General features: G+C 52.0%; 1 long non-coding RNA gene across 1 annotated transcript; it reads left to right on the top strand.

Moving 5' to 3' along the window:
• The first annotated feature begins 411 nt into the window (after window positions 1–411).
• Window positions 412–1,855, top strand: LOC138268082 (uncharacterized). Its single transcript, XR_011199920.1, has 3 exons — window positions 412–486; window positions 1,125–1,252; window positions 1,728–1,855. It is a non-coding gene; the product is annotated as an uncharacterized lncRNA (long non-coding RNA).
• Window positions 1,856–11,342: the final 9,487 nt, after the last annotated feature.

Here is an 11,342-nt window from a genome sequence, read left to right as displayed (position 1 = left end):
TTGGTAATGTTACATTTCGTTTGTTCTGTTTTTTCAAATTTCTGTATATGTGATTAATATTTGTTTTTACTCTATGTCAAGATGGCTACATTTTCAATGACGTTATTCTGTCACAATACTCTACCAATGCCTTAAATGATTGCATTTTTGACCATGACAATTCATCCAACCTATACCTACTTGGTCAACGTTTTTAGTCACGTCACTCCACTGTTTCCAATAAAAAACGTATGCTTCTATTGACTCATTTACACAACATATGCACTTGTTGCTTTGTGTACCACCTAGTCACTTTGCACCTCTTTTATTTGTTCACTCCACTTCAAAATGGCCCCCATTTCGGATTACTTGATCTTTCTTTCCTCTTGTGCTCTTAGTCCCTCTTCAGTTTCCATGCCCGGCTTTAAATCCCAACCACACACGCAGGGACGGCACACTTGCCTGCTACCAACTCGACCGGCACAGTATTATTCCAAGCTTAATGAGGTAAGAATTTAAAACTTGCACGAGTGCGACCTCTTGCTTATTCTCTTCATGCCCGTTTATATATCCCAGCCGGACACGCTCGGACGGCATACTGGCCGGATACAGACACGACCGGCACAGTACCACTTTTTTCACCTGTTTAAGGAAAGAACCTGTGGCTTGTATGAGCGCGTTCCTCGCTCGGTGACTCGTTGTTTACTTTCACACCCGCACCACTCGGTGCTGTAATCTTCACACTGCCCATATTTTTGGCTATAGTGTGCGTTTTTAAAAATATTGTTTTCCCGAATACTACTCAAATCGAGTTTCCTTTCTCATTTCCTCTTATTTATTGGTATTTTTTATTGGGTCCATTGAGTACAGTTGTACTGGTCAGAAGTTTCTACTATGGAAGTATACGTTTATATTTATTGTTTTGCTTAACCATGCTTTTTGGTTTTGCACCCTCACACTGCCTGTTTCAAATTATTCAGCCCACCGAGTTGGCCTCCACATACCATATCCTTGGGCGTTTGGACCAAGATTTAAGCCATATTTTATATGGTTACCTCTTTCTCTTAAACCTGCTATTTGACATACTGTTTTCTTTAAGTGCCAGTTGGATTTTGATAGTTCTTTTCTGTTTTCTTTCACATTAGGCTCATCATAGCCCTCTTTGCTACCTGTACGCCATATGATTGACTCACCGGGAGATCAACATCATTCAAAAATGTTTTTGGAACTCCTTTTTACCTCTCTTCACTTACATATGTCCACATAGCTGAAGGTATTTGACCTCTGACTTAATCTCTTGCACTTGTTTACTAATGCGCCTTCTATTTTGCTTGATTAATTTAAAATATTTTTTTTGATGCACTGTTTGGCCTATATAATCACTTTTTCTAAATAGGCACGGTGCACTCACTTGGTAGGCTGCCTTCTATGTGTTCATCGGTGCACTATCACTTCATGGTGCTGTGCTCGTTCCCACTCTTTTACTCTTTCTCAGTTTGTTTATCACTCTCATACTGTGCACTTTTCTCCGTGCATGACTTTTCACCTGTGGTGCGCATCCCCCTGATTATGGTATGACTTACCAACCTCTCAGACACTCATAATCTCTTTCGTGTGATTATTGTAGTCACACTGGTTGCAGTTGGTTGGGCCTTCCCCCTTTTTCCTATAATTGACATTGATGTTGGATATCTTATTGTTCATATCCCATCTCATCTGTTTGTATATATTGTTCATCTATTTCACAGCCTTGACAAAGTCTTGAAGACGAAACACGTGTCGGCTGTTTTGCTGTTTGGACTTGTGTTGTATGTGGTCTGGACTGGAACTCTGACTACTTGTTCTCACCTGTAATAAATATCCAGTGTCGCCTGTTTGCCTGACTTCGACTCAATTCTTGAATTACCACTTGGATCCACTAAACGGAGTTTCACTTTGGGTGTGCCCTGGCCTTTGTGTTCTCATTGTACAGGTAACCACTCACTGTTTTCAGTGTGTGGTCCTCTGACACCTGAGGTGGCAGGTGCATGGCTAGCCTGGCACCCATTAGTAGCTGTTGCTTGAAAAAGACTACTACTGATGGACATTAGTTAAACCTGTGTTGATGTGCGAGCGCCTTTGGCATTCTCCACCCTCTTTCGCTTGGATTTCACAGTTCAATGCATAATGTGATTTTTTAAATGTATTAGCGGCTTATGTCCTGAATGTACAATTGTGAACTGTAATGCAGTTAGGAGCCGTGGCCTGCCCGCCCCCCACCCCGAAATGGCATCCACCTGTCCTGTATGGAGTGACAGGTGGAAGTGAGGTAATTCCGCTGACGTTGTGTGCCGTTGCCAGAGGCGGTCGGGAACCGCCATGCAACTCCTCATTGGTTAACATTGGGCCCTGAGGAGTACAGTGGCCAATAGTGATGTACGCCGGCGGTGACGGTATGCACCGCCGCGGACGTCACCTCCATTTTCTCTCTGTTCACTCACTTGCTACCTGACATTCAACAGGAGAGGACCTACACTGCATGTGCTGTTGTGACCTGTGTCTGGAACCTACCATGGCTTGTGGGACTGGGGAAGGGGCCCCTGCCTCCACCTCAGTAGAGTTGGAGAGACTGGTGGATGGGGTCCTTCCCAGTACCAACTGCTTTATGGCCCTTCAGATCAACAGGTGACTACACTGCGAGCACGAAGCATGGAGTGCTGTGTGTGAAGGCCTCGTGTAGGAGTGGGCTGGTGGATGGGCCCTGGAGAGCATGCAGCATGTATGCTGTGTCATGTCCGTGCGTAAGGAGATGGGACGGCATATGGTGTGCCAAGAGTGTAACAGGCAGGACGGTTTGACTAATATCTTTCCCTGTGTATATTTCCTCTGCAGGTCAGCACCCATTAAAAGAAGGGTATATGGCGTGCCATCGCCAAGGACGTGCGGGCCTGGGTGGTCTACGGAAGGCAGAGCACCCACTGTCAGAAACGGTGGGAGGACCTGAGACGCTGGGCATGGAAGACGGCGGAGCCCCAGCTGGGGATGGCCTCCCAACGAGTAAGGGGTGCCCCTCGAACCCTGGCCCTCCTGATGGCCCGCATACTGGCGGTGGCCTATCCGGAGCTGGATGGGCACTTGGGGGCATCACAGCAGCAACAAGGGGGTGAGTACAGTGCCCATCATTACTACTTACACCTGGTGGGGTGGTATACGGCTAGGAGATGTGTGCCTATGGGTGCCCCTAGGCCAGGCCTGACATTGCAGAGTAGGTCCCATGTTGGGCAGGGTTCTGATGTGAAATTCCTCGAACCTAGCTAGTAGGCATCCAGTACTTGGCAGGGGGGTGTGGGTCCAAGGCATGCTCCAGTTGGCGATATGTGTCCCTTCCCATGCCCTGGTGACTAGCATTGTTATTGGTAGTGCATTGCCTAGTGCATAGGGCTGTTCCCTGTGTGCGAGTGTGTTGGGTTCGCCAACTGTGGTGTTGGTGCAGCAACTGACCAAGTGTATCCTTTGTCTCTCCTCCCCACCTCCTCCACCCTCCCCCCTTTTTGTTTTGTCACCCTCTCTTTATGTGCATTAGCATAATCTGGCGGAGGAGCAGAGGCACCGGCAACAGAGGGAGCTGCATCCCACAGGACCCAGGGCCCACCGACAGTGAAGGCACCAGTGGGATGGAGGGCGAGGGGAGCACCATGGCAGAGACTGGAGGGGACAGTTCTGATACCTCCTCCGATGTTAGCTCCCTGGTGGTGGCGGACACCTCTGTGCCCACCCCAGCTACAGCTGCTACCCCCGTACCAGCACTGCACTCCCAGCAGCCCCTCAGCGAGTTGCCCGTGCCCGCTCACCGAGGAGGGTCGGCATCTCCTTCACCCCAGGCACCTCAGGCCCTGCCCCAGTTAGCCCGACTGCCCTGAGTGAGGAGGCTATTGACCTCCTGCGATCCATCTCTGTTGGTCAGTCAACCATTGTGAATGCCATCTAGGGACTGGCAGCCCAAATGCAACAAACTAATGCATTTCTGGAGGGCATTCACACTGGCTCAGCGGCCCGAACGAGATCAATCCAGGCTCTGGCCTCCTCTCTGATGGCAGCCGTTGTCCCTGTTTCCACCCTCCCCACTCCAACTTCCTCTACCCAATCCCATTCCCCTCAACCCCAACCTATCCCAAGCACACAGGCAGACAAGCATACACACAGGACAACACACAAGAGTGGCACAGGCACCACACATCTTCCCACAGGCACTCAAACAAACACCATCCAGATGCAGACATACCAACATCCACTGCGGCCCCCACCTCCTCCAACTCCCTCCCATTTGCGTCTACACTCACATCTGCATGCATTATATCCTCATCCACTACCAGCACACCTATCAGAACACACACCTCACTGGCAGTCACCACCCCAACATCCATGCACATGTCCCCTGTGTCCTCTCCAACTGTGTCTGTGCCCCCCTCCCAAAGTACACAAACGCAAGCACTCAGACACCCAACAGTCATCCACCTCACAACAGCATCCAGCCCATGCACCCAAACACAGCAGACACCTCCTACAACCACCCCCTCTTCCTCCACTCCTAAACCCACTCCCTCTTCCCGTCCCAATGTCCCCAAGAAGCTTTTCTTCTCCACCATTGACCTCTTCCCTACCCCTCCCCCCGTCCTTCACATCTGGCCAGGGTGACTAAAACCTAGGCAAGCACCTCAGCCACCCAGTCCACGGGCCCAGTAGTGTCCACAGCAACTCCTGGTGGGAAAGGATCCCGGGCACCAGGTAGCCACACTGAAAGGGTGCCTACCCCAAGTGCTGCCAGGAAGGTTCAGGTGCCAGCCCCAGCTGCTGCCAAGAGGACCAAGGAGCCATCCCCAGCTGCTGCCAAGTGAACAAAGGAGCCACCCCCAGCTGCTGCCAGGAGGACAAAGGAGCCACCCCCAGCTGCTGCCAGGAGGACAAAGGAGCCACCCCCAGCTGCTGCCAGGAGGACAAAGGGGCCACCCCCAGCTGCTGCCAAGAGGACCAAGGAGCCACCCCCAGCTGCTGCCAAGAGGACCAAAAAGCCACCCCCAGCTGCTGCCAAGAGGACCAAAAAGCCACCCCCAGCTGCTGCCAAGAGGACCAAGAAGTCACCCCCAGCTGCTACCAAGAGGACCAAGGATCCACCCCCAGCTGCTGCCAAGAGGGCCAAGAGGACCAAGAAGCCACCCTCAGCTGCTGGCAAGAAGAGCAAGGAGCCATCCCCCAGCTGCTGCCGGAAAGGGCAAGGGCCTGCACCAGCAGGCAGAAAGGGCAAGGGGCCTGCACCAACAGGCAGAAAGGACAAGGGGCCTGGTGCTGGGACTCAGTCGGAGCCCCCACCACCAACCATGGTGGTGCAGCCGTCCAAAGCTGCAGGGGATGGGCAAGAGCTTCCCCCCACAACTACCACCAGCTCCACCAGCAGAACCACCACCACCAGCAGTAGTCAGCCGTCCGAGGCTGCATGGGATGGGCTGGCGCTTCACCCAACCACCATCCAGCAGCACCACCAGTGGGCAGCCGTCCGAGGCTGCAGGGGATGGGCTGGAGCTTCCCCCCTCCACCACCAGCAGCAGCAGCAGCACCACCAGTGGTCAGGCATCCCAAGCTCAGGGGATGGGCTGGAGCTTCCCCCCCACCACCAGCAGCAGCACCAGCTCCACCAGCAGCAGCAGCACCAGTGGTCAGCCATCCGGGGCCGCAGGGGATGGGCTGGAGCTTCCCCTCACCACCAGCATTAGCACCACCAGCTCCACCAGCACCAGCACCTGTGGGCAGACGTCCGAGGCTGCAGGGGATGGGCTAGAGCTTCCCCCACCACTGGCAGCAACAACAGCATCACCACCACTGAGCAGCCGTCACCGCCGGCTGATAGTGTGTAGTCCTGCATCCATGGGCCATTGTGTGTGCGGCCTGCCCCTGCAAATCCTGAGGGTATGACACCCAGTGGAGAGACTGTGACCTTGCACTCCCCAAGACCTGCATCACAGGGCACGATGCCCCCTCCAGAACCAGTGGAGAAGCCATCCACTCACCAAATCCTGTACGGGATGCCGATCACAGGGCACGATGCCCCCTCCAAAACCAGTGGAGAAGTCATCCATTCACCCAATCCTCTCCGGGATGCAGATCACAGGGCACGATGTCCCTTCCAGAACCAGTGGAGAAGCCATCCACTCACCCAATTTTATCCGGGATGAAGATCACAGGGCACGATGCCCCCTCCAGAGCATGTGGGCAAGTCACCCCACTTGAGAGACTGTGGCCTTGCACTCCCCAGGACCAAGCAGTGGGCAAGTCGCCCACTTGAGAGACTGTGGAGTTGTATTTCCCAGGACCAAGCACAGGGCATGTTGCCCCCTCCAGAGCCAGTGGGCAAGTCACCCACTTGAGAGACTGTGGCCTTGCACTCCCCAGGACCAAGCAGTGGGCAAGTCGCCCACTTGAGAGACTGTGGAGTTGTACTTCCCAGGAACAAGCACAGGGCATGTTGTCCCCTCCAGAGCCAGTGAGCAAGTCACCTACTTGAGAGACTGTGGCCTTGCACTCCCCAGGACCAAGCAGTGGGCAAGTCACCCACTTGAGAGACTGTGGCCTTGCACTCCCCACGACAGCGCACAGGGCATGTTGCCCCCTCCAAGACCAGTGGTGTTGTTCCATCTGCCGGCTGAGGTGCCCCCCCCCTTCCCTGTCCCCCTGAGATGCATGCCTGTTTTCGAACTGATGTCCCTGCAGTGTTCTCTCCGTGTTGTTGCAGGAGTCAAGCGGGGCCTTGGACTCTGCCCAATCCTCAATGTTCGTGGGCCACAGGGCCACAAGACAGTGTCCCTTGATTGTATATACTTTTAGATTGGATGCACGTATTACTACTATATTTATCTTATTAGACTCACTTTAATCTATTCATGTTGTCCTTGCATTATTCCTGAGGGGTACGGAGTGTATATGTTTTATTACTGCATCTGCTTGTGTGTATGGTGTTGGTGTTGCGTGTTCCGTGTCACTCTCTTTTTTCCTTCCTTCCTCCCTCCCCTGGTTGCTAGGTGGCTGTACTCACCGTGGTCGTCTTCGCCGTCATTGGTGTTCGTGGTGGAGCAGGACGTAGAACAGCATTGGAAATATATGCAGTTCGGGCTCCATGGCGGTGTGGTTCTTCCCTGAGTCTCCACAGGTGAGTCGTTTCTCTTCTGTGCAGTGTTTCCGCCAGGCTTTTGATGCCGTTGGTACCGCCCCGGAAAAGGTGGCAGATTGGTGGGTCTTAATACAGTGGGCAGAACATTGTCTTCCACCTGGCTGTTGGCGGCTACCGCCGTGGTGCCTGTTGATTCCGCCCTGGCGGTCAGTGTGGTAAAGTGGCTGACTGACTGAGCTGTTTCCACCATTGTCATAATTTGGCGGTATTTACCACCAGCCTGTTGGCAGTATTACCGTCGCTTTATCACCGACCGCCAGGGTTGTAATGAGGGCCTTAGTCTTAATTCTTGGAGCGAGAGATCTAAGCATGTGTCAGGCCTCCACATTCTATTTTTGGCAGTTTATAACTCCCTTTTTGTTTGTGCTATGTTATTAAAGCCAAAAATGAAATGACTGTCCGTGACCATTTCCAATAGGGACGATTCAGGCATATTGCCTCTGCTTCAAAAAAACAAGTCAGACGGGAAAATACATTCTCTGGACTATTTTTTTGTTTTGTTCGCCCACTGCCTGCTCTAAAATGCTGGCAGCAGCTGAGCGGCACACATTCATGGGACCCAACTAAAGGCAACAGAACTGGGTCACGCACTGAAGAAAGCGTACCAACACAGATCCTTCAGTTCATGAGACAATGAGCGGGGTGGGGTGAGGAGGGGGACAATCAATGGACAAGAGCATTGGTGTTGTGTCAAGGGCATTGGCTGCCTCCAGTCTTCCCACAAAAATGTAGGGCATGCAAATTCAATATATGTTGCTATGCCCTGACAAGTTGAAGGTTCGGCATAAGGTGAGATCCTTTGTTTTCAAAAGCCTGGAATCAGCTTAGGACTGGGTTGAGCTGCAAAAGTCTCTGCATAGGGTAGATGGAGTCAGCTAGCCGAAGGGCTACAAGACCATAAAGATTACAGTGCTCCAAGGGAGTAAAACCACCCCACACGAATAAGAAACAATAGGGCTCCAGGAAACATAAAACATAAAACTGAGACAGGTGGAGAAACTTCAGCCACAGGGTCTAGCTAAGACAATGACCTGCATCTTTCAGTTGAGTAAACCTGTATACTTTTTACTTGTTTCACAGCAAATTTGAATTGGGGAAGGTGTTTGGAACAAGGTAGCTTTATACTGGTAGATCTCATTTGTTTTACAGTCTACCCTAGGGTCTGTATACAAATGACTTGTGAGATACTGCATTGCTTCAGTAGTAACATTAATTTCTTGGAGGGGTTGGGTGCTGCAAGACTTAGGGGGTCATTCTGACTCCCGCCGGCCGCGGTATCCGCGGGGCCGGCGGGAGCCGCCAGAATACCGCTGCGCGGTCACAAGACCGCCGCGGGTATTCTGGGTTTCCCGCTGGGCTGGCGGGCGACCGCCAGGAGGCCGCCCGCCAGCCCAGCGGGAAACACCCTTCCACAAGGATGCCGGCTCCGAATGGAGCCGGCGGAGTGGAAGGGGTGCGACGGGTGCAGTTGCACCCGTCGCGATTTTCAGTGTCTGCATGGCAGACACTGAAAATCTTGGTGGGGCCCTGTTACGGGGGCCCCACGACACCCCATACCGCCATCCTGTTCCTGGCGACCGAAACCGCCAGGAACAGGATGGCGGTATGGGGGTCGGAATCCCCATGGAGGATTCCCCAGGGCAGCGGAAAACCGGCGGTACACCGCCGGTTTTCCGTTTCTGACCGCGGCTGTACCGCCGCGGTCAGAATGCCCTTGGGAGCACCGCCAGCATGTTGGCGGTGCTCCCGCGGTCCCCGGCCCTGGCGGTCCATGACCGCCAGGGTCGGAATGACCGCCTTAGACTGGTACTCCCAAGCCAATTGTTAGCTTTTCTTCTTTTTCTTGTTTCTACTTCATTATATGGGCTGCAGATACTTTAAAGGGGAAGAGGGTGTGTGTTGGGAGTTGTAGGAAGCTGGCTCTGTATATACTATATCAAAGTGAGATATAGTGTGCACAGAGTCCAGGGGTTCTCTAGAGCTTTAACAGAGGCTAAAGTAGATAATACAAATGCTCTCTTTTGTGCTAGTGTGGTCGAGCCGTGTAATGTCATTTGAGTATTGACCACTGATGTGTCACAAAGCTTTGCACCTGGCTTAGCTGCCTATTGTCACTTTAGTGGTCACTGGTTACAGACTTCATTTTGTATTCAGCTTAGCTTTGCCTCCACGTTAAAGTATTTGTCCGTGCAAACGTGTTATGCAATGTGTTTTTCTACTTCTACGTGTTTTTCTTCTCACCGAAGAGCCAGGGCTGGTACAACACATGTAGGACATGAGCAGTTAGTACGATAAGGCTGTAACAAGGTAGTGTTTATCATAGGCAAGAGAACGGTTTGACTTTGAGAGGCATGCCTTGGGACGATGGCCAGCTCTAGACGCATGCATTCCTTTCAAGGTTTACCCAAACTAGTCAGCATTTTTTACTATTTCCATTGGAGAGGAGGGGGCCTTCTAGAGGGTTCCCTCCATGGTTGTTTGAGGAATAAGAAGATGGCCCTGCTCAGTAGCAATAATTTCCGAGACCTCGGTCAGGATTGGATGTCAAATGCCTGACATTTTCCCGTGAGGGTGGATATCTTTTTCCCGCAGTTGAACAGGGTCATCGACTTGCTGGCATGAGAAAGATGAAGCATTTGACAGGACCTGTGGTGCTGAATTTTTATTAATTATTTGCTTTGCATTGCATATGAATATATACATGTTTGTATACTTGCATGTATATATTTGCTGTTTATAGATTGAAGACTTTTTATACATAGTCTCACGTTGTTATTGCACATTTTGGAAGTACACTTTTTACTACTCAAACCTTCCTTCACAAACCTGGCAAAAAGCTATAATAAATGTCTTCTTCAGATTAAGAAGTGCATTCCAGAGAATCTTTTCGACTCCTTTCAGTGTGTATATCTTGGCTCAGTCAAGAAAAACACACACACACACACACACACATCCCCCTACCTTACTGGCAATAATCTGTTTTAAACATGAACACTGCAATTTTCAGAAATAGTTCCTGGGGGGAAGAAATGTTAGGTCGTTTTACAGGTAAGTACAACACTTACAGTTTCAGTCTCCAGGTTTTAGGAAGTCCACCGGTTGGGGTTCAAGTTAACCCCAAACACCCACCACCAGCAACACTGGGCCAGCCGGGTGCAGAGGTCAAAGATGAGTAATTTTAATGTGGGCTCCTATGGAGACGGGGTACTCGGAATCATGCCTGCCTGCAGGCAAGTACCCACGGCTCGGAGGGCAGACCAGGGGAGTTTGAAGGAGCACTGGAGGGGCCACAAGTAAGCACCAGACACACTCAGTCAGCAGCACAGAGGTGGCCAGGTCCAGGGTGCAAACAGGACATCAGGTTTCCAATGCTGGTGTATAAGGAGACCCCAGGGGTCACTCAGAGGCTGCAGGCGAGGTCCAGGGGGGTGTCTCGGGCACACCACCGGTCGGACAGGGAGGAGGGCCCCCTGCTGAAAGTAGCTGGACTGGATGTCAGTTTCTCCAAAGCCTGGGGGCTGTGGGTGCAGGGTGTCTTTAGGCATTGCATATATTTGTCCAGAGCTCTGCAGTCAGGGAGTCCTTGGGTCAACCCAAGGTGGGCACTTGCTCGCAATCACTTGGGGACCCTCTCTTGCTGGGTGGACCTCCTGGACATGGGCTGTGGGTGTCTGGTGCACATGGGTCAGGACTCAGCATCCGGAGTGAGGTGGGAGTCCTTGGTTGTACTTACACTGAGCTGCTATCCTCAGGAGTCCTTGGTCCTTTTGGGTGCAAGGCAGTCCTCTGGAGTTGGGCAGAGGTTGCTGGTCTTTTGCAGGTTCTTTGAAGCAGGAGGCAGTCCGCTAGGGCTGGGAACAAAGCAGTTGTCTTCCTTCTCTGCTGGGGGTTTCAGCTAAGCAGTCCTCCTTCTAGTCAGGTCACCATGAATCTGGTGAGCTGGGTTCAGGGAGGCCCTTAAATCCTATATTTAGGGGCATGTTAGGGGTCAGAGGGCAGTAGCCAATGGCTACTGTCCCTGACAGTGGCTACACCCTCCTTGTGCCCACTCCCTTTGGGGAGAGGAACAAACCTAATCATATTGGTCCCTGTCCTCCAACCCAAGATGGATGATTCTGCAGGGAGGGGGTCACCTCAGCTCTGGACACCTTGGGGGTGGTCCTGG

Source organism: Pleurodeles waltl, chromosome 12, assembly GCF_031143425.1.
Source record: "Pleurodeles waltl isolate 20211129_DDA chromosome 12, aPleWal1.hap1.20221129, whole genome shotgun sequence".
Lineage (NCBI taxonomy): Eukaryota > Metazoa > Chordata > Amphibia > Caudata > Salamandridae > Pleurodeles > Pleurodeles waltl.
This window is presented reverse-complemented; position numbering and strand designations above follow the sequence as displayed.